Source organism: Oncorhynchus nerka, linkage group LG28, assembly GCF_034236695.1.
Source record: "Oncorhynchus nerka isolate Pitt River linkage group LG28, Oner_Uvic_2.0, whole genome shotgun sequence".
Lineage (NCBI taxonomy): Eukaryota > Metazoa > Chordata > Actinopteri > Salmoniformes > Salmonidae > Oncorhynchus > Oncorhynchus nerka.
Genome location: NC_088423.1, coordinates 67447112 through 67470356, shown reverse-complemented (window position 1 = coordinate 67470356; position 23245 = coordinate 67447112). Strand labels below are relative to the sequence as shown.

The 23245-nt window shown below is 46.8% G+C and overlaps 1 protein-coding gene across 3 annotated transcripts in view; it reads right to left on the bottom strand.

Annotated features, from left to right (window-relative positions):
- Positions 1–23245, bottom strand: part of LOC115113595 (ankyrin repeat domain-containing protein 11-like) — a 142279-nt gene that overhangs the window by 45220 nt on the left and 73814 nt on the right. For 2 of the 3 annotated variants that reach the window (XM_065013028.1, XM_065013030.1), the window contains exon 3: positions 17635–17702. The exons of the other annotated variant lie outside the window; for it this stretch is intronic. The gene's annotated coding sequence lies outside the window, so the exon portion shown is untranslated. The remainder of the gene's footprint in view (positions 1–17634; positions 17703–23245) is intronic. 3 annotated transcript variants of the gene reach the window in all.

Here is a 23245-nt window from a genome sequence, read left to right as displayed (position 1 = left end):
AATTCAGCCAAGACTCTTATATAAACCAGATAATGGTTTGATTTGATATGATTTTTTACACATACATATATACAGTTAAACTCAGAAGTGTACATACACCTTAGCCAAATACATTTAAACTCAGTTAACAATTCCTGACATTTAATCCTAGTCAAAATTCCCTGTTTTAGGTCAGTTAGGATCACCACTTTATTTTAAGAATGTGAAATGTCAGAATAATAGCAGAGAGAATGATTTAATTCAGCTTTTATTTCTTTCATCACATTCCCAGTGGTTCAGAAGTTTACATACACTCAATTAGTATTTGGTAGCATTGCCATTAAATTGTTTAACTTGGGTCAAACATTTTTTGGGTAGCCTTCCACACGCTTCCCACAATAAATTGGGTGAATTTTAGCCCATTCCTCCTGACAGAGCTAACAAAGCTGGTGTAACTGAGTCAGGTTTGTGATGGCTACTCCAATACCTTGACTTTGTTGTCCTTAGGCCATTTTGCCACAACTTTGGAAGTATGCTTGGGGTCATTGTCCCTTTGGAAGACCCATTTGCGACCAAGCTTTAACTTGTGTTAACAGTGAATTGTAAGTGAAATAATCTGTCTGTAAACAATTGTTGGAAAAATTACTTGTGTCATCATACACAAAGTAGACGTCCAAACCGACTTGCTAAAACTATAGTTTGTTAACAAGAAATTTGTGGAGTGGCTGAAAAACGAGTTTTAATGACTCCAACCTAAGTGTAGGTAAACTTCCGACATCAACTATACACACACACACACACACACCTACACACACATCTACACTGTGGTGTACAACCCAGCAGCAGGACCGCTACCTCCGCCTTTGTGCAAGGAGGAGCAAGAGGAGCACTGCCAGAGCCCTGCAAAATGACCTCCAGCAGGCCACAAATGTGCATGTGTCTGCTCAAACTGTCAGAAGCAGACTCCATGAGGGTGGTATGAGGGCCCGACGTCCACAGGTGGGGGTTCTGCTTACAGCCCAACACCGTGCAGGACGTTTGGCATTTGCCAGAGAACACCAAGATTGGCAAATTCGCCACTGGCGCCCTGTGCTCTTCACAGCTGAAAGCAGGTTCACACTGAGCACGTGACAGAAGTGACAGTCTGGAGACGCCGTGGAGAACGTTCTGCTGCCTGCAACATCCTCCAGCATGACCGGTTTGGCGGTGGGTCAGTCATGGTGTGGGGTGGCATTTCTTTGGGGGGCCGCACAGCACTCCATGTGCTCGCCAGAGGTAGCCTGACTGCCATTAGGTACCGAGATGAGATCCTCAGACCCCTTGTGAGACCATATGCTGGTGCGGTTGGCCCTGGGTTCCTCCTAATGCAAGACCATGCTAGACCTCATGTGGCTGGAGTGTCAGCAGTTCCTGCAAGAGGAAGGCATTGATGCTATGGACTGGCCCGCCCGTTCCCCAGACCTGAATCCAATTGAGCACATCTGGGACATCATGTCTCGCTCCACCCACCAACGCCACGTTGCACCACAGACTGTCCAGGAGTTGGAGGATGCTTTAGTCCAGGTCTGGGAGGAGATCCCTCAGGAGACAATCCGCCACCTCATCAGGAGCATGCCCAGGCGTTGTAGGGAGGTCATACAGGCACGTGGAGGCCACACACACTACTGAGCCTCATTTTGACTTGTTTTAAGGACATTACATCAAAGTTGGATCAGCCTGTAGTGTGGTTTTCCACTTTAATTTGGAGTGTGACTCCAAATCCAGACCTCCGTGGGTTGATACATTTAATTTCCATTGATCATTTGTGTGATTTTGTTGTTAGCACATTCAACTATGTAAAGAAAAAAGTATTTAATAAGAATATTTCATTCATTCAGATCTAGGATGTGTTATTTTAGTGTTCCCTTTATTTTTTTGAGCAGTGTATATATATATATATTTGTCTGTGTATATATATATATATTTGTCTGTGTATATATATATATATATATATATATATATATATTTGTCTGTGTATATATATATATATTTGTCTGTGTATATATATAACAATGCTTCGAGGGTGGCTGTTGTCGATGTATTCCTGGTTCGAGCCCAGGTAGGGGCGAGGAGAGGGACGGAAGATATACTGTTACACTGGCAATACTAAAGTGCCTATAAGAACATCCAATAGTCAAAGGTATATGAAATATAAATGGTATAGAGAGAAATAGTCCTATAATTCCTAATTCTTAAAAAAAAAAAAATATATATATATATATATATATATATATATATATATATATATATATACACATAAGGAAGAAAAAAAAAAGGAAAAAAAAGAAAAAACAATTGGCCGATTAATCGGTAACGGCGTTTTTGGTCCTCCAATAAACCAGTATCGGTATTGAAAAATCATAATCGGTCGACCTCTAGTCTGGTGAGCATGCAGGCCATGAAAGAACTGGGACATTTTCAGCTTCCAGGTATTGTGTTCAGATCCTTGTGACATGGGCCGTGCATTATCATGCTGAAACAGGAGGTGATGGCGGCAAATGAATGACATGACAGTGGACCTCAGAACCGCGTCACGATATCTCTGTGCATTCAAATTGCTATTGATCAAATGGAATTGTGTTTGTTGTCTGTAGCTTACGCATATCCATACCATAACTGCACCCCCAACATTGGGCACTATGTTCACAAAGGTTGCCCACACAACGCCATATACGTGTTATGTGGTTGTAAGGTAGGTTGGACGTACTGCCAAATTCTCTAAAACGACGTTGGAGGCGGCTTATGGTAGGGAAATGTAATTCTGGCAGCGGCTCTGGGGGACGTTCCTGCAGTCAGAAAGCCAATTGCACACTCCCTCAAAACTTCAGACCTCTCTGGCATTGTATTGTGACAAAACTGCCCATTATAGGGTGGCTTTATTGTCCCCAGCACAAGGTTCACATGCGTAATGATCATGCTGTTTAATCACCTTCTTGACATGCCACACCTGTCAGGTGGATGGATTATCTTGGCAAAGGAGAAATGCTCGCTAACATGCTCGCTAACAGGGATGCAAACACATTTGTGCACAACATTTGAGAGAAATAAGCTTTTTGTGCATACGGGCCATTTCTGGGATCTTATATTGCAGCTCATGAAACATGGGACACTTGACATGTTTCGTTTATATTTTTGTTCAGAGTATATTCATGTCGTAGTTTCCAGTCAACTCCATTTCACTCCAAAAGTTACTTCAACCAGTGAATGCTAGCGATGGCTAGCTTTGTTAGCTATTCTACCAGTCCGTCTTAATGAGTGTTATCATGCTAATAGCACACCCTGCACACGAAAATACACAAACATTCCCAGCTAATGAGAAAAGAGTGGTGGTATTTAATTGAAGAGAATAGACAAGATTTAACAAGACAACCTCTGGGTTAATTTGAATTGGCACCAACGGCAGACTGAGGTATGTTTTCACATCCGTACCCCAGTACGACCCATATGACCACAGCGAAACGTCAAGACGTGAGGACCTATTGATGAGCCAAAAACATCCGGCGGAGGTACCTGGTACCCCAACACCAACCCTCCAGTGATTAGAGGAGGACCACGTCAGCATTCTGAGTGTGGCAAGCCCTGTAGGGGTAGGGGCAGAGACCCCAAGGAGAAGACAGGGAGGAGGGGTCTGCCAGACTGGATAATAGCTCAGTGAGGCGCACAAACAAACACAAAGGCAACACGCGCACACGCACAGGATGGAAATAGAGTCAAATAAACGCTGTGCTTTGATGCGGTTTGGATGACGTCACTCCTTCTGGCACGCGAAACCATGTGACAGAGTGTAAGACTTGGACGCGCAAAAAAACGAACAATTACAAGCAGAAGAATGGGGAAGGTGGTAGACAGAAGCAATCTCTGTTTCAGCCTGAGGAGGTGGAGAGGAGGTGGAGGTGGAGGAGAGGAGGTAGAGAGGTGGTGGAGAGGAGGTGGAGAGGAGGTAGAGAGGTGGTGGAGAGGTTACAGCCAGGACTAAGACACATACCCTCTGCGTCATATCTCTCTCTCTCCCTCCGCTTCTCTTCATGTCTCCCTCTATCGAGCCACTCCCTCTGCGGTCAGACAGAGGCCAACGATTCAGCTCACTGCGGGAAGTCGTTCTTCCACACGCACGCACGCACGCACAGCGCCGATGAGGGGTATTCTGAAGGCCCCTGCTGCTACAGCGAAGATGAAAAGCAGATCGGTAGCCCCCCACCCCCTCCCCTCACTCCTAAAACTCAGGCCTGTCATCAGGTCCACACCACTGCATTTTCCACTACAGCAGCTGCTCTCATTCTAAAAATGTAGAACGCTATACCGCCACAGACCCTGCAGCTGCATGTAGTCACTCTGCATGGTGGGTGTATTTAGCGAGATTTGCCATATTATTCTCTCCATGCCTCTACTAGACACAAAAACAACTGCACAGTCCCTGGCATTCAATTTCTAGTGCTGCAATGTCGGTTATGGTTATAGTGTATGATCAATCACCAGCCTACACTGTCCGTCATTCATCACTGTCATAATCATGGTTTGCTAGATCACAGGAGTTATTGAGAGCTACCTAATGAGGGGAGAATAGGAGCAGTGAGGCCCTTCCTGCGGTGTGGACCATCCCGGCAGCTGTGCAGTCTATTTACATTTCATATAGGAGAGGGGCGCAGCAGCTAGCCCTGTTTAGTGTGCAAATAGAGCCAGCCTGGCCCACTCCAGTATCCAGGCAACCAGAACCCAGATTGGCGGTGCAGCCCCTGACCCGCACAAATTCATTTCATTAGAGGCCTTTGTAGGGAGGGGGAAAGACAAACAAGCCAAGTAGAGATGCATTAAGGTTGTGATGAACGGAGTGGCCTGGGGGGAGGAGATGGGATGGAAGGGGCTCCGTCTCATCTCTCTCACCTGAGAGATCATAGGCCAGACAGACAGGACAGGACCTACATCCAGACTGGACAGCGCTACCTGTCCACCCAGCAGTCTCTGGTCTGAGAGCAGGGGGCTGGAATCCAATAACTTCATCTGATATTCTGAGCATGATAGCTTTCCCCTACACCTCTCCTTCTCTCTCTACCGTGGAGAGAGCACTCCGACCAACACAGCTCAGTGATGCAGCTGGTCTCTCTGGTAAATCTCGTCTTTCTCTGCCAGTGACGTAGGCGAAGTGAGGTTGTGCCATATATTCTGCCATGCACCAGGGAAAACTAGAGAGGCTGGGGGAAAAAACTGTATATTGTCTACCCTCATATCGGAAGCCTTCATCTCTTCGTCGCTGACTCACTCATCTTAGTGCTCCTCCCCCTCCACGCATCCTTCCTCTCCTCATCCTCCTTTCTCTTCTCCCCTCCTATCCAAAGCTCAGCATCTGATCCTACCATCTCCTGGTCAAACAGAAGTGAGAGAAAGGCAGAGCGCCTGACATAGCCACAATAATAATACACACTGGGCTTGTTGCCTGGCAACACGGGGACAGGGCACATGTACCGAACGAGCTGGCTGAATGAGAGAGCGTGTGAGAGGGGGAGGGATGGAGAGTAATAATGGTAATGTATACCTCTGCATACTAAGCCTAGCCAGCGATGAGGATCCATTTCTGCCCTTCACCTTCTAAAAGTGTAAGACTTTTCCTTGCGCAGTCCCTCCACCCTAGTCTTAGAGAGATGGGGATATTCCACAGTAAACACCATGGATACACAGACATCCACGCAGTCACAGCGACATGTCCAGGGCACAATTGTCCGGGCTCCAGAGATGCTTGAGGTGTCACTGTAGTCATGCTGCCCAGTCCTAACTAGCCTCACATCAACGGAGCGCAACAGGAAGGAGACAGTGTCCTTCTCCCTAGCAACCAATGCTAGCCAAGTAGCTACCTAGTTTGTTTTGATTCAATGAAGAGATCGATGGCTGATTATTATTGAGTAGCTTGTATCTAGGAGCAGGATGGGCATGGTACTGTTAACTAGCTATACTGCACACAGAAATGTCACCATCCTGTTATCAACAAGCAGGGTACTGGGATTGGTGACAATTGCACACCCTTATTTACCTTGATTGTCTCCTTTAAAATAAAGTGAACGGATTTAGAGGCACTTCAGCTAATTAAGGGCTCTACCCGTGATGAGGGGATGCCCCTGATCCGAAGGAGGAGAACTAGGGTAGTAGGACAGGGATTGGGCGGAGACAGACGGATTTAAGGAACAACTGCAGTCAAGCGAGGGAGGGCAACACACGTTACTCTAAAAGTCACACCGTCTCTACATAAGCCTGGTTCACCCTCTAACTTACACTAAAATAAAACATTGAGGCTAGGCTGGAGCTTTAATCATGAATTCAGGGGGCATGTGCAGGACGAATCCCCCAAAAATCTGAAAATGGGCCAGTCAGCTACTCTGCCTACGCATTATGCCCCCATGTACACACCACACACACACTTAAAACCATACACACAAAGCACCCAGCGAGCTTCATACCTGCAGCTCAGCTTCATAATGGATAGTAAATCTGCTTTTCTCTACCGTGGCTCTGGCATCACTAGCAGGTTGCTCTGAATGGTTACTGGATTTCCACCTAGTAGTGCACACGCATTGGCCAGATAAAAAAGGGCATTTCATAATGCATATTCATACAGATCAATGGAGCGTGTAACAGGGAGTCCATCTAATCAGAAGTGCATTTACATTGGGCCTATCAGCGGCTAGGAGGCCGGTGCTATTGCCATGGCAGCGAGCTAGATAAAGACATGCTAGACTAGGATCTCAGAAGAACAAAGCCTAGTTCACTGCTACAATGGCACTGCTGTAGTATTTACTTACTTCCATGGGACATGTTAAGTGTCATTACTGTAACTCACTAGGGGCCACATCATCCCACCGAATCAGATGTGCATTAACACACGAATCTGCTTCTCAAAGATCTAGAAATGAATCTCAATGATGACAAACAAGACTGGCCAAGACTGAGCCATCTCTCTACTTCCTCTGAATGTAGAAGGCAGCTGGTGTAACTGCAGTTGTTCCTCAGAGCTCAACCCCCAATCAGGAGGGCCACGACAGGATTAGCCCCAAGCAGCTTCTCACAAGCTCCCTCACGCGCATATAGTCTAATACACACAGTAACATGCCTCCGCACCTCACTCAACCCCCTACACATACACCTCACTCAACACACTCTATAACTAATGAGCTGAAGCCTGAGCCTGGACCCACAGCCCTGAGAGGAGGAAGGCCTGAAGACCTGCCGTGCCTCAGCGGGGGAGGAGAACATACACACATAGGTAAATAATGTAGGCTTACACGTGTGTGTGTTTGTGTGTATGTAGCCAAACATGTGTCTACGGAGGGCAAAGAGCAGCACACCATTGCAGGTCTAGGCCTGGTTGCAGAGCGTAGAGCACTCCGAAACCAAGCTCTGTTCTGTTTATAAATCGCTCAGCTGAAGCACTGCCCTTTACAATGTGCTGTCCACATCTGTGGAGGGAGTGGTGTGTTGTTCTCCCTCTCGCTGTTATGTTTAAATGCTTGGCGTTGGTTGGCTGATCACGTGGCCCTGGCGCACACAATAACTGTGGCGTCGGCATGGTCCTTCTAGGAATCAGTGAGAATAGCCGTGACACGCAGACTGATAACAGTTGGAGTCAGAGTGCTGTGGCCAGCCATGCGGCACTGGGAGAGGTGAGGGCTGCAGCTCCTGACAAGCCAGATCTTGTCAGGATGAGACTGCAGCCAAAGAAAGGCGGGGGAACGGCAGTATGACCCCCATCAAACATGCCCTTACCACCTCACACTGGAAATGAGGCCCGTCAATTATATTACAATCTCTAAGGGGGGGGGGTCTAAGAAAATAGTTGCTTTTTATGACTTCAGAGTTATAAGGGAGTTCTTGTTTTTTTTTTGCAATAGAAACAGATTTGGCACACAGCCCATTCGATATACATGTAGTTTTTAATTGAATTTGGCCAAAGCGGGAGCAGGCGTGACAAAATGATATTCAACAAAATAGATATACGTCTTTCAGCAATAACACGATACATCCAAAATGCGACAACAAGAAGTGCATTTATTCCATCCATATGCATTATCAGACAACTGTGCATCGGTAATAGCTTTTCGGATGAAATGGCTATCACAGCGTCAGAAATGACATAATATCCAAAGTGCAGCCACAACGAGAAGTACATTTAGCCTGCTAATACATTTAGCCTGCAAACACTTGGAAAATGAACTGGCTATCATCACAATCTTAGTGATTACATTTCTATTGCAAATAAAAACAACTTGTAGGCCGAAGATATATATGCGTCTTGCTGTGCATTGGTTTTATGTTACAGATGAAACGTCTATCACAACGTCAGAAATGAAAGGACCACAGTGCAGCCACAACGAGAAGTGTGTTTATCCTATGCCTGTCAACTGTGCACACATGGTGTAAAACAATCTTACCCGTACCCAAACTGGACGCGCGTGTGCGCCATCGTGTGCAAATTGATTTTGTCCCCCCACACCAAACACGATCACGACACAGGTTGAAATATCAAAACAAACTCTGAACCAATTATATTAATTTGGGGACAGGTCGAAAAGCATTAAACATTTATGGCAATTTAACTCGCTAGCTTGCACTTGCTAGCTAATTTGTCCTATTTAGCTAGCTTGCTGTTGCTAGCTAATTTGTCCTGAGATATAAACTTTGAGCTGTTTATTTTACCTGAAATGAACAAGGTCTACTACTCCGACAATTAATCCACACATAAAACAGTCAACCAAATCGTTTCAGGTCATCTCTCCTCCTTCCAGGCTTTTTCTTCTTTGGACTTTATATGGTGACTGGCATCTTAACTTTCACTGTATTACCATGCCAACCGACGAACTCAGTTCGTCTTTCAATCACCCACGTGGGTATAACCAATGAGGAGATGGCACATGGGTATCTGCTTCTATAGACCAATGAGGAGATGGGAGAGGCAGGACTTGCACCATTCAGCGTCACAAATAAAACTCGCGAGCAGTGTGGGTGCAATGATTGAATAACATGTAAGTGTACATTTATTGCAGTGCGCGAGCGGTGTGGTCAGCATGTTATAGCGATTATATTTATATTGCAAAAATAGGCTAGGCAGATTAGTGACGGTGCTATAGCCTCCCCCTAGCGCCAGTGTAGCGCCGTGCCTGCTCAGGTGTTTCCCCATTTACTGTGCTACAGATAAATCAAATGAAAGGAGAGAGAGAAAACATAGCTAGCATGGTTTCTCACAGATAACACTCAGCAGGAACGTCACTGCCTACCACTCAGTGTGTGTGTGTGAGAATTAGTGTGTGAGAATTAGTGTGTGTGTGTGTGTGAGAATTAGTGTGTGTGTGTGAGAATTAGTGTGTGTGTGTGTGTGTGTGTGTGTGTGTGTGTGTGTGTGTGTGTGTGTGTGTGTGTGTTCGTAAGAGAGATAAATGTAAAGGCGCTGTGACTAGGGCTCCATTAATTAAGGATTATGGGAGGAGGTAAAAATAACCGTGGAGCGGAGCTGGATAATGAACAAAGCACGGGGGAGGAGCACAGGGAGATGGGATGTGACCTTTATCAACATGAGTACGAAAACATCATCAAACCAATCCGCCATCAAGCTCTGCCTGCACCCATCTTGTCGCGCTGGGATGAAAAAGCTGTCAAAACCTTTCCCCGTAACGGGACTACACAGTCATGTGTGAAAGACACTCAGTAGATTACTGATGGGATGGGAAGCGTGGAGGTTTACCAGACAGAACATTGCTGGAGAGGTTTCTCAGGCCTCTCAGCCATACTAGTGTTGTAAATGTCTGCCACTGCTAGATTAGCTCCTCGTGGGTCAGTAGCCTAGATCTAACTGGGAGAGTGTGTGTATGTGTGTTTCTGGGGCTCCTAAGAGTAGGCTGAGGCGCCAAGACAGGCCGAGGCCCCAGAGCCCAGACCACAGGCAGGCTGACAGGGGACAGTTGGCAGAGCTGCCTGAGACAACAGCATAAACAACCATGAGGAGTGGAAACCCGATCCCTCACAGTGGAAAAAACCCTCAGCGCACCAGGCAGGCAGAACAGCAGAGAAAACACTGCCATTATACCACCTCATTCCACATGGAGCCTCACAGGAATCCTGGCCTGACACACACGTCCTCTCTTGCTCTATGGGAAGTTGATTGGGAGCATTACTGGGACCAAACAGAATTCTAATTTGTCCTGGTTCAGCAGTAGCAGTGGCATGAGAGGAGCCGCTCCCTCAGATCCCAGATGAATTATATATCAATGAGCCAGATGAAAGGCCTCTAACAGCACAGCACGGCAGTCAGAGAGCTGGGGCGGGGCCTGGGGTGCTGCTATCCACCCTCAACTGCCCACTGGGAGGTGGGCTGGCTAAAAAGGGTACAGCCATGGATCCATCGTGTGTGTGTGTGTGTGTGTGTGTGTGTGTGTGTGTGTGTGTGTGTGTGTATGGCTGGACGAAGGGAACCAATGAGCTGGGAAACACTGAACACTTGGCCAAGGTGAGCGTCACATTCTAACGAGCTCAGAAGTTATTTCCCAGCGCCCACGCCCCCCTGGGGATCTCTGTATAACTCTGGAACATGTTCTCCACCAAGCACACCAGCAATTACAGCCACAGATGACCTGGAGCAGGCTGGCTCCACTAAATATGCTCTTTCCTTCTGAATACATTCCACCTCCAGCTCTGTCGTTCAGTCGCTCCCTGGTTTCCCCTTTCTATCTTCTCTGCAATGTTGCAATGTTGTCCTCCCATACATGTATTATCATTGCTGCTAAATTAAATCACCATTGGCCACCACTGAGCCCCACATATCCAGGGCAGCCCCTTCCCTCAGACAGACACACCGTGTCCACAGCCGGCCAGCCCTGAGCCCCACATATCCAGGGCAGTCCCCTCCCTGAGCCCCACATATCCAGGGCAGTCCCCTCCCTCAGACAGACACACTGTGTCCACAGCCGGCCGGCCCTGAGCCACACATATCCAGGGCAGTCCCCTCCCTGAGCCACACATATCCAGGGCAGTCCCCTCCCTCAGACAGACACACTGTGTCCACAGCCGGCCAGCCCTGAGCCACACATATCCAGGGCAGTCCCCTCCCTGAGCCACACATATCCAGGGCAGTCCCCTCCCTCAGACAGACACACTGTGTCCACAGCCGGCCAGCCCTGAGCCACACAATGGAACAACCAATACTCTCATTAGACAAAGTAGACCTGCGCCAATTAGTGGTTTGGACTAGTGCCATCCAAGAACCCTTCCACTGAATCAATGACACCGGTCAACAAATATGGCAGTTTCCAATGACTAGGCTACCTGCATGGGCTAGTCAGAGGGGATGTGAATGGATTGTTTCTCTCTGCTGCCTGCAGTGGATGCTAATGCAGGTCTGTTATACCCAATTCACATAGGATTTGTGGTACATTGCTTAAAAAAAATAATTGGGCAATGTTTATATGGTCCCCTTTGAAACAGCCAAATGTTTACCACATTCTTGTCACCATTCGCCTTTCATATCGCCATTGCTTTTGCCAGGAGGAAGCAAGAGACATTAAACTTTGACCCTGTTGTGATCATCAAATCAACGTTTATTTGACACGAGCGCCAAATACAGTGAAATGCTTACTTACAGGCTCTAAGCAATAGTGCAAAAAAGGTATTAGGTGAACAATAGGTAGGTAAATAAAAACAACAGTAAAAAGACAGGCTATATACAGTAGCGAGGCTATAAAAGTAGCGAGGCTACATACAGACACCAGTTAGTCAGGCTGATTGAGGTAGTATGTACATGTAGATATGGTTAAAGTGACTATGCATATATGATGAACAGAGAGTAGCAGTAGCGTAAAAGAGGTGTCGTGGGTGTGGGGTGGGACACAATGCAGATAGCCTGGTTAGCTAATGTGCGGTAGCAGTGGTTGGTCGGCCCAATTGTCATGGTGACCTGAGTGACAACAAGCTCGTGAAAGCAAATTCCTCCGGTAGGAATAGAAATACTTGTCGCTTCGTCTGTGATACCGGAAATACCTTTCAGACAAAGAAAATGCATTGGCGGTATGGTAAAGTTGGTGGGAAAATGTCTTGGTATGAAAGGGATACTATTCCCTCCTCGGTGAGGCTGAAGTGTCACTGAGCTGTGACTGGCTGCCCATGTTGTGTGTGTCACTGGGCAGTAAAACTCCACACATGTGTAAGGGGAGAAGAGAAGAAAAAGGAGACGAGAGAGGAGAGCGAGAGAGAGCAAGAGAGAGGAGGAGAGGAGAGGGAGAGCAAGAGAGAGGAGGAGAGAGGAGGAGAGGAGAGGGAGAGCAAGAGAGAGGAGGAGAGGAGAGGGAGAGCAAGAGAGAGGAGAGGGAGAGCAAGAGGGAGGAGGAGAGGGAGAGCAAGAGAGAGGAGGAGAGGAGAGGGAGAGCAAGAGAGAGGAGGAGAGGGAGAGCGAGAGCAAGAGAGAGGAGGAGAGGGAGAGCGAGAGCAAGAGAGAGGAGGAGAGGGAGAGCAAGAGAGAGGAGGAGAGGAGAGGGAGAGCAAGAGAGAGGAGGAGAGGGAGAGCAAGAGAGGAGGAGAGGAGAGGGAGAGCAAGAGAGAGGAGGAGAGGGAGAGCAAGAGAGATGAGAGAGAAAAAGGAGACAGAGCGAAAGAGAGCGAGCGAGAGAAAAATCGAGAAAAAGGAGACGAGAGAGGAGAGTGAGGTGAGAGAGAGGAAAGAGAAGAGAGAAAAAGGAGAGAGAAAGAGAGCGAGATGGAGAAATAAGCCTACTAGCTATAAGCTCACAACATGAGATGGAATAAAAACAGTCTTCCTTCCCCCTCCTCATAGCTGACTACTAGACGATGAGAGAGCAGCAGCCACTCTGAATTCAGAGCACATAGCCTCACGCTACAGTGCATTCTGGGAAGCCCTCTCCATTAGCAGCGCTGGAGCGGCATACACACAGAGGCCTTGTTCAAGGGAGCAGATGGAATTGGGAGGAGGTGGGGGAAGGAAAGGAAGCCCCACTACCTTCCAGTCAAGATGACCTCTTCCTCCTCAGGAAAACAGCTAAGCTTGGAGAGAGACAGCTGCACAGTACACAACAGAGTTATATATATTTTTAAACATTTTAATTGAACCTTTATTTAACTAGGCAAGTTAGTTAAGAACAAATTCCTATTTACAATGACTGGCTACCAAAAGGCAAAAGGCCTCCTGTGGGGACAGGGGCCTGGGATTAAAAATAAATACAATATAAATATAGGACAAAACATCATGACAAGAGAGACTACACTACGTAAAGAGAGACCTAAGACAACAACATAGCAAGGCAGCAACACATAACACAACATGGTAGCAGCACAACATGGTAGCAGCACAAGACCATGGTGCTTGCCTACGGAGCTGTGAGGGGAACGGCACCTCAGTACCTCCAGGCTCTGATCAGGCCCTACACCCAAACAAGGGCACTGCGTTCATCCACCTCTGGCCTGCTCGCCTCCCTACCACTGAGGAAGTACAGTTCCCGCTCAGCCCAGTCAAAACTGTTCGCTGCTCTGGCCCCCCAATGGTGGAACAAACTCCCCCACGACGCCAGGACAGCGGAGTCAATCACCACCTTCCGGAGACACCTGAAACCCCACCTCTTTAAGGAATACCTAGGATAGGATAAAGTAATCCTTCTCACCCCCCTAAAAGACTTAGATGCACTATTGTAAAGTGGCTGTTCCACTGGATGTCATAAGGTGAAAGCACCAATTTGTAAGTCGCTCTGGATAAGAGCGTCTGCTAAATGACTTAAATGTAATGTAAGCACAACAACATGGTACAAACATTATTGAGCTCAGTCAACTGCACAAAGGGCAAGAAGGTAGAGACAGCAAAACATCACACAAAGCAGCCACACCTGTCAGTAAAAGAGTGTCCATGATTAGGTCTTTGAATGAAGAGATTGAGATAAAACTGTCCAGTTTGAGTGTTTGTTGCAGCTCGTTCCAGTCGCTAGCTGCAGCGAACTGAAAAGACAAGCGACCCAGGGATGTGTGAGCTTTGGGACCCTTTAGCAAACTGGCAGAATGGGTGTTGTACGTGGAGGATGAGGGCTGCAGTAGATATCTCAGATAGGGGGGAGTGAGGCCTAAGAGGGTTTTATAAATAAGCATCAACCAATGAGTCTTGCGACGGGTATACAGAGATGACCAGTTTACAGAGGAGTATAGAGTGTGGTGATGTGTCCTATTAGGAGCATTGGTGGCAAATGTGATGGCCGAATGATAAAGAACATCTAGCCGCCCGAGAGAGCACCCTTACCTGATGATCTATAAATGACATCTCCGTAATCTAGCATGGGTAGGATGATCATCTGAATCAAGGTTAGTTTGGCAGCAGGGGTTGAAAGATGAGCGATTAAGATACAGGAAACTAAGTCTATATTTAACTTTAGCCAGCAGCTTTGATTTGTGCCGAGAGAAGGACACCTGTGGACAGAGTTTTAGCCTGCGCTAGGTAGTGGAGACACAATGGCAACAGACTCACATTCTGAGCTTGTACAGAACCGTGGACATCTTGGAGAGCAGCATGGCCGTATCAATCCCTGGGGCAGCACTGAACCAGACTAGCACCATTTGCCCTGGTGCTCCCTCCCCCACAATGACTGCAGAGCAGAGCAGGCCTCGAGGCCGGCTGGCACAACGCTCCTGGAGTAAATATCAGTCAATTGGGAAAAGTAATGACTGCAATAAAATCACTTTAGGGAGCCTCGCTCCCAGCAGCCAGTATTGGGTCTGAGTGCTTTTAAGAGGCTCCGAGCAGACTTCCTCACTGATTTTAATACAGGCCTTTAATGCAAGTGTTAACATAAAGCCAACCCGTTCACCACTTTAACCCAGGCCTCCTCCATTATTGTGACTCCTGCAGAATGTACCATGTGGAATAGCATACATCTGTACCCAGTGAGAGACTGTCTGGCCCTAGTTTTACAGAGGTAGAACGAGGGGGAAGGCTGACACGGTGATACCAGATCATTTCTCACAGGAGCTATTTGCATTCAGTAAGAAGGCATAGTAACATTCTTCTGTTCACTGTTTACGTCAGTGGAATGCCAACAGGGCATAGCTCTGCTGTATGGTTCCCTATGGGGGTGGCTGGCTGGGCTGAAATGGCTCCAGAGTGCTGAAGCCAGTGAACCAGGGCTGTGTGGGCGGCTGCAGCGGGATATCAAGGTGTTTGGGACACACTCACTCCAGCTATGAGCGGAGTCCTCTGTGTAAAACAAAAGATCTGAGTCACAAAAATTCCCCGGCGGAGACGGTCAGCTGAACATGGCAGTCTGTCCACACACACACACACACACACACACACAACACATGAGGTCTTAGCGTCAACAATGACTTCACAAATCCAGACCAATGTTTTCCTGTGACAACCATACACCAAAGAAATTGCTCTCTTGCACTCCGTGCCAAGAAATGTGCTCTCTTTCAATGTGTTCCTTGGTTGACTGTGGTGGAAAAACACTTGTATAGCTGGGGCTGGTGTTCCCCCTTCGCATAGTGTCTGTATTTGAGCCTTGCGCCTGCTCCTGGCCCCAGAAAGGACAAAGAGCCCTGGCTATTGAGCCCTGGCCTGATTTAGCCCAGGCAGGGAGCAACAGTGTTTGGCCCCTATTGGGTTTCAGCTCAATGTATGGACAGGCTTCTCTGTCACAAAGGCCACTCTGTTCTGGAGCCTCATTGGGGGAGTGGGAAGGCCGTGACCCCTCAGGCTCAGAGAAGGGGTTTGATGAAGAGGGTAAAAGGGGAGGGGGGGATCTCTTCAACTTATGTGGATCTCTTCAACTTATTCCTCTCTCCTCTTTTCCATGTCAATAATACAAATGAACGACCTGTCCAGCAGAAACCAGGTGACAGTACTTAACACCAGAAAGGCCTTGAGGGACCACCCTTTCCAGCCAATGACGTGTCTTTTGGACATCAACATTTCAAGCTGTGCCCATCTCTTCATACAATTAGACAATTCATAGTATCGTCACAGTCAGACTATTGTCAACTTAATCTTGTCATTAGGCTAACTCTATTAATATGTGTGAAATTTGTTTCAATATAGTTTAGGTATAGTTTTGATGGGTCATCTGCGCAGGCTGGCTGGCTGGCTGTGAATGACTGGTGGTGAATGGGGGGGGTGATATGTCCTCTTAAAACTGCGTATTACAAAAATTACTGTTGGTGACATTAAGATTCTAACAACGACAGTGCGTTGTTATATAGATTTATTTAGGAAAAGTCAAGGACGAGGGTGGGGGGGGCAACTATAATAACGGGAGAGTAATTAAAAATGTAAATGAGTTGAGTCCACATGACAGTCAGCTTTTCCAGTGCTGAAAACACTTCCTCATTCTCATGGGTTCTGTAGCTTGCACTTTTACACACCCTGCTATGGCCTGTGTTCGCCAAACATTTAACCCCATAACCTCAAACATAAAAGTCAAAACACCAGCCTGACTTATCACATCAATGGAGGGAAAAGACATGAAAACACCAGAGTCACAACACCATTTCCCTGTGTAATTGTGTCTGTGTGATTGAGTGAGAGAGTAAATCTTTAACCCAGGCCTCCTGTGTGTGTGTGTGTTCCAGCTCTGCACTTCTCTGAATGGAAACTGCAGTAATGGACAGAGGTACAGGCCTGAGGGGACAGTTCTTCCTTTTTCACAGGACATCACCACTCTGTCTGTAATCAAAGCTGCAAGACACTTCCAGACACCAACCAGATGTGTGATTTAGACAATTAAAGCTTTACACTCGGCAGCTCTACCGCAACACAGGCACTGAGCAGCCTGAGCCTCACATAGTCCCTGTCTAACCCAGTTAGCTGAAGGGAGAGAGAGAGAGAGATCTGCTCTCTCTCATTCTGTACCCGTGTCTCAGAAACACCCAGCCCCTCTAGTATGTCTGAAAGGTTTACACAGCAGAAAGAGAGGCAAGAGACAGACAGGCCTCCATGCACTGCACTCTCCTGAAGCTATAAGCTCCCCCTCTCCTGCCGTGCTCCCTCTCTCCTTCCCTCTTTCAGCCTGGAATTTCCTGTTGATGGCCCACTGCTAACACCCCACTCACTCTCATGGAAAAATTTGACAAGCTGCAAACATTTTCTCTCCACGAGCAGGAAGGCAATCAGCCAATCAGCGAAGAGAGGGAGGGAATGACAGAGTGGAGAGAAATGAGAAACGTGTCGTTGAGGGTTTTGGCGTACCAGGAGTTGCACCACACTGGCCCAGAGTCCTAATTACCCAGCCAGAGACAAGGCCTGGTAAGGCTGTAATGATACACCACTGCTCGTGATAGACACCTCTTGATAGCACAGAGATGAGACCTCCACTGGTCTGGTCAGGCAGCCTGCAGCATGTGACTGGGCCAGCAGACATGTGGAGTATAGAGAGAGAGAGAGAGAGAGAGAGCTGCTGATATAATACAGCTCTATCAGATAAGCCAGGCAAGGGAGAGAGAGGGGGACTTGGGGAGGAAGGGAGGGAACATCAGGTAGGCTGGCCTGAGACGGATAGACATGTGGGCAACAGATTGGATGCGTTAGCTCGTGTGGTGGTAATTGGTTTTTGTTTGGGCTGGGTGGAGAAGAGAGCCGAGGACGGCGGCCCCTGGTCTTACCAGTTGAACAGCAGGGGCACGGGATCCACGACAGCCTGGGCGCTCACAGGACAAGGGGTGCATTGAGACTGGGGAGAAGGGAAAGATGATACACTCATGAGAATGTGCAGACTGCAAACCCGGCCACTCATGTTCCCTCCACAAAGCTCCCATTTTCCCCCAACCTCCCTAATGGTTTCCTGGCGCTCTCCCTTCGCCCTCTGCATGTCTCTCTTATGTTCCAGTACAGCGTTGCCCCCAAATGGACTTGGCCAACACTGTGAAAGGTAGTCGAATACATTTCAGCCCAACTAAGGATGCAACGGCGGGATGTTTTCAAGGGGGGGGGGGGGGGGGGGTGCAGTGTATATTTTGTCCTCCTATCTTTCCCTTAGTCGTTGCGTGGTTGAGTGACTCATCAAAATCCTCAGTATGCTCCTTACATCAAGAGGCACGCTCACACTGCCATAAAAGACGACACAGAAAGGGGAACACAAAAGGACACACGTGCGCACGCTAACGGCTCCGAAAAGTAGGTCAGGGCATGTAGCTGTTCTTCAAGGCCTCTGCGTCATTTCTAAACGCCTGTGACAGGCGTCTGCATCCAGCCAGCCTTCCATCCCCCACCACAAGACTCCTGTTTAGTGTTCCCCTGACACACATCTTTCCAGGCCTTCCCTCCTTCAGTGTCACCACACACACACACGATTGCATAACATACATTTAGCATAACAGCATGTGGGGAGCGGGGGCCCCTGTGCTGTGAGTGGGGGGGCATTGGGAGAAGGCTGGGGCTCCACTCAGTCTCTGAGCAGAAGGCCACATTCATATGCAGATACTGGGGGCCATGTGTGGAGAACAGGAGAAGAACTGCCTTCCCACACTGGAACTAATCACTCGTTCACAGTGAAGCCTTCCAGGAAAACAGAAATGGAAACAAATAAAAACAAAGCAATTACACACCTTCTTTCCACCCTTTGTGTAACTTAAAATAGGGCTGCCTTTATAAACAGTCCCAGACAAATATGAAGAGGGGGCGTAAAGCAGATTTAAATCTCATCTGCTTGGCCTCAGCAGCCAACGGGTTAAAAAAAAGATTGGGGAAACTTGCATGGAGGCTCAATCTCAATTTGGCATAATGGTCCCATTTTGAAACTGTCATTTTGTCACTAAGATGGCAACTTTAAGAGCAGAGCACATGCACCATGGACAGCTCGGTGGGTAGTGTCAGTGCTAAATCAAATAGCAGTCAGAACCATTTAGGACAAAGCGATTTTCAGGTGGTGGCGTCTCTTTTGGGGGTTTAACTCGTGATATAAACCTGGGATGGGCAGTTAGGACTGGGCTAGATAAATGTAGAGCCTTGGAATGCCATGGCTATTAACTTGGGTTTACAGCCAAAACACTAAAGATTACTACAAGCTCTACACAGATGCTAGATTGCAACACTCAATGTTGTTGTTCCACACAAAAAGGGGCAGCTCCTTGTAATATGCTCTGATATTCGACATAGTGTTTTTTTTACTACCTGAAAATTGAAAACGCACTGTATCATCCTTCCACAGCCGTGGGGGCAGTGTTGTTGCTTGGTTCCTTGATCTAATTTACAGGCTGCATAGACTATTCATAAAAGTAGTCCTTTTGGAATTGATTACCAAATATAATCTCAGCAACTGTTTAAACAGTAAACCAAACAACAGGAATCCACCCCTAACCGTATTATGTTTAGAAGTAATAACTTAGCCTGTAATAACTGATTACACAGACAGTGTGGTGAAGGTGGCGCAAATGACCCGGCACCTAAAACCTTCACAAACTTTTACAGATGCACAATCGAGAGCATCCTGTCTGGCTGTATCACCGCCTGTTCTGGCAAACGCACTGCCCACAACCGCAGGTATCTCCAGAGGGCGGTGCGGTCTGCACAGCACATTACTGGGGGCAAACTACCCACCCTCCAGGACACCTACAGCACCTGATGTCACAGGAAGGCCAAACAGATCATCAATGACAACAACCAACCGAGCCACTGCCTGTTCACCCCGCTATCATCCAGAAGGCGAGGTCAGTACAGGTGCATCAAAGCTGGGACCGAGAGACTGAAAAACAGCTTCTATCTCAAGGCCATCAGACTGTTAAATAGTCATCACTAGGCAGCTTCCACCCGGTTACGTAATCCTGTACCTTAGAGGCTGCTGCCCTATACACTTAGACTTGAAATCACTACCCTTGAAATCACTACCCACTTTAATAATGGAACACTAGTCACTTCAATGTTTACATATTTTGCTTTAATCATCTCATATGCATGTACTGTACTCTATTCTACTGTAGACCTTTCTTTTACTTTTAGATGTGTCTATTGTTGTGAATTGTTAGATATTAATGCACTGTTGGACACCCGCAATAACGTCTGCTAAACATGTGTATGTGACCAATACCATTTGATTTGCTAGGCTGCCAACTAGCTAATACTACTAGCAAGGGAAGGCGACTCCAGTGTCCACTACTCCAAGTATCCCAATTCCGCCCACGTACACAGATCAACGGAGTGAAGCTTGAAGTAACCTTTACGCCTGGCTACAAACAAGAGCATACCTTTAGGGGGGCCTCTTACCGTATGATATACATTTCTTGACATCAAACCATTGGGTTTAGGTGTTAACTGTTCCCGCTAGACAGTAAGAAACAAAAATCTATCGGAGAAGGACGTAATTCCCATTAGAAGAAAGTAGTTTCCCATTAGACAAGGAGAATCAAAGATGCGTTGTTTCCTGGAGTCAAGGGGTCGTATTAGCTTTTAGAAATACGCCTGATCAAAATGCATACCATCTGCGTCTGAAACCATTTCACCTGGATTTTATATTGAAAGTCGACAGTTTCATTTCGCTTCAACAGATTGATCAGAAGAAAAACTACACCGGAGAAAGGTACTTCAGTCAGAGCGTTGTCTGCTGATCGAATGCCCGTTCGTGAATGCAGGAATCGGATTTATCAAGACAATAGTAAATATTTATCAGTGTGAAGTACAACTGAAGCGCACTAAATTAGTCCTTTTACATCCCGATTTGGAGCGAAATGTAACTGAAGTCTAGCAGAAATAACAATAAGAAGCATTACAGATCTGCGTTTAAAAAACGCAGCAAAATATAGTTCATATGTTTTCTTTTGCAAGAAAAACGCAGAATTCTAAGTTAACGCAACCCCTGGGAGTTACATGCGTGTTAGCTGGAGATATTGTAAGAGCTACTACCTACAGTGGGCATGGTTCTCCCTCCAGAATGAAACAGCTACGCTGTGCCGTGCTCCCTTCAAACACAAATCTCTGCCTCTCCTCTGCCAAAACACAACCCACGGTAAAATAGGACCAATTCTTAGTGTTTCTAATGAATGAGACACTCAAGGAAAGTAAGTGCAAGATATTATGTCTACACCCTATTTTTCCACTTCACATAGGCCTAAACTCTGCACCCCAGCCTGCTAAACAAATTAGGGGGAAATGTAATGAATTTAAAAGCACATTAAGTCTGTTAGTTTCGACCAGATAAGGTGCGAGCAGAGGCAGAGAGTGGGCCAGAGCTCTCTCGGGTAGGCCAGAGTCTCAGCTCCAAGTCTGTCACAGACGCAGTCAGCTTAGATCAGAGCAAACCCAAAGTCACTGTACCGTGCCATACAGCCCCTGCCCTGGTCTACACAGCCCAAATCCCAGCTGGGGAGACAAACACACAGAGAAACGGTCCTATAATACAGCCAGTCACTCACTTGAGTGCATAAGTAAACACACAGCCAATGACCATCGTTTCACACCCGGATTCTTGGAGATCTAGCCGACAAAATTGGCAGTAAGTTACAGTACATTAGAGCAGCACAAACTAAGTAACAAGCTATTCTGCTCCCATGTGATTTTAAGCTATCAACCATACAACACCCAGTGGAGAAGATCCCTGCATTTCTAAAAACAGGACATGTAGCCTATGCTTTCTGGTTGGTTGCTAGTGGATTTCAACAATTAGGTCAGAGTGAAGGCTGTGAGGGCTGTGTTGAGGAGAAGGGTTGTGTTTAAACATGACATGTTCCCTCTGCTTTGCATTCCTTGATTTTAGTTATAGTACATTGAAAAGGCCAGGTGAACATGAAACTCTGAGACAAACACCATAGAACTTCCCAGGGGGACTGGCCTGGCAAATTTCACACAAAAACAACACGCTGCATGACGACATCATGCAGCACCATTCCAAAATGAGAAGACAAATCAATCACGACAAATAGCTCACAAATCACACAGATACAGAGAAAAATTTATTCAAATTAAATAATGGTGCCCTAACCAAATCCAAACCACATTCATTTTCTCTCTTTCTTGCCTTCTGAATGTGAGAATCTGTGGAGTGCAAAAATCCGTGGGCATGTGAAACGTAGAAAAATGAGTCATGGTGACCTACATAGGCAGTGTGTGGAAGAGAGGGTTGTGCTTCCGCATAGAGAAGTATTTACTTGGCTCCATTCTGCATGCACCTTCATAGGGGAGGGGAAGAGGAGGAAAAACAGAGGAGAGAGAGGGGGAGAAGGGGCTATGAATGAAGAGCAGGAGAGATGGAGACAGCAATAGAACTGAAATAACATTGCAGGGTAGAGTATTGAGATAAAATTTGGGAGAGAGAATGGAGTGATTCTCTGTGTTCTTTCTCCAACAGAACAGCTTGAGGGGGAGAAGACAGGGAAGTTGTCATTTATTTGATTGAATAACCGAAACATACCATCTACTTGCAGTGAAGCCGCTCAACTCCACCACACCAGTCATCCAACAGACTCCCATTCAGAGCGATACACAGAAGCATCCAGGGTCAATACCCGGCTCAAGGGCACGTTGACAGATCTCCCACCAGGCCAAAAAACGTGAACCCGAACCCTCCAAGATCCCCCCACAGTTCCCAAATAGCTGTCACACAACCACCCGAGACCACTCCCACAGCCCCCCCCCCTAGAAGAAATAAAAAATACTATTAATTCCATTCCCAAGAACCCCCCAACGCACCAAAAACCAAGAAAATTAACTGAAGAGAAGAAAACCGCAAAAAAAACAAAAAAACAAACGGTATCAGCCGCAGGTAAAAACCGACATCTGCTATAAAACACTGCCTCTCAGTGTCATTCAAACTTACTTTTTATTATGTTTTATTTGGACTTTATCTTTGACCATCATTCTATCACCCGCACAGCAACTCCACTCCCACTTGTTTCCAATTCCACATCCCAACCCTCAGCTTCCCTCAGCCCATCCCATCTAGCTCTGCTGGCCACCCACTTCGGGTTTCTACGCAACATATACAGTGGGGCAAAAAAGTATTTAGTCAGCCACCAATTGTGCAAGTTCTCCCACTTAAAAAGATGAGGCCTGTAATCTTCATCATAGGTACACTTCAACTATGACAGACAAAATGAGAAAAAAAATCCAGAAAATCATATTGTAGGATTTTTAATGAATTTATTTGCAAATTATGGTGGAAAATAAGTATTTGGTCAATAACAAAAGTTTCTCGATACTTTGTTATATACCCTTTGTTGGCAATGACAGAGGTCAAACATTTTCTGTAAGACTTCACACACTGTTGCTGGTATTTTGGTCCATTCC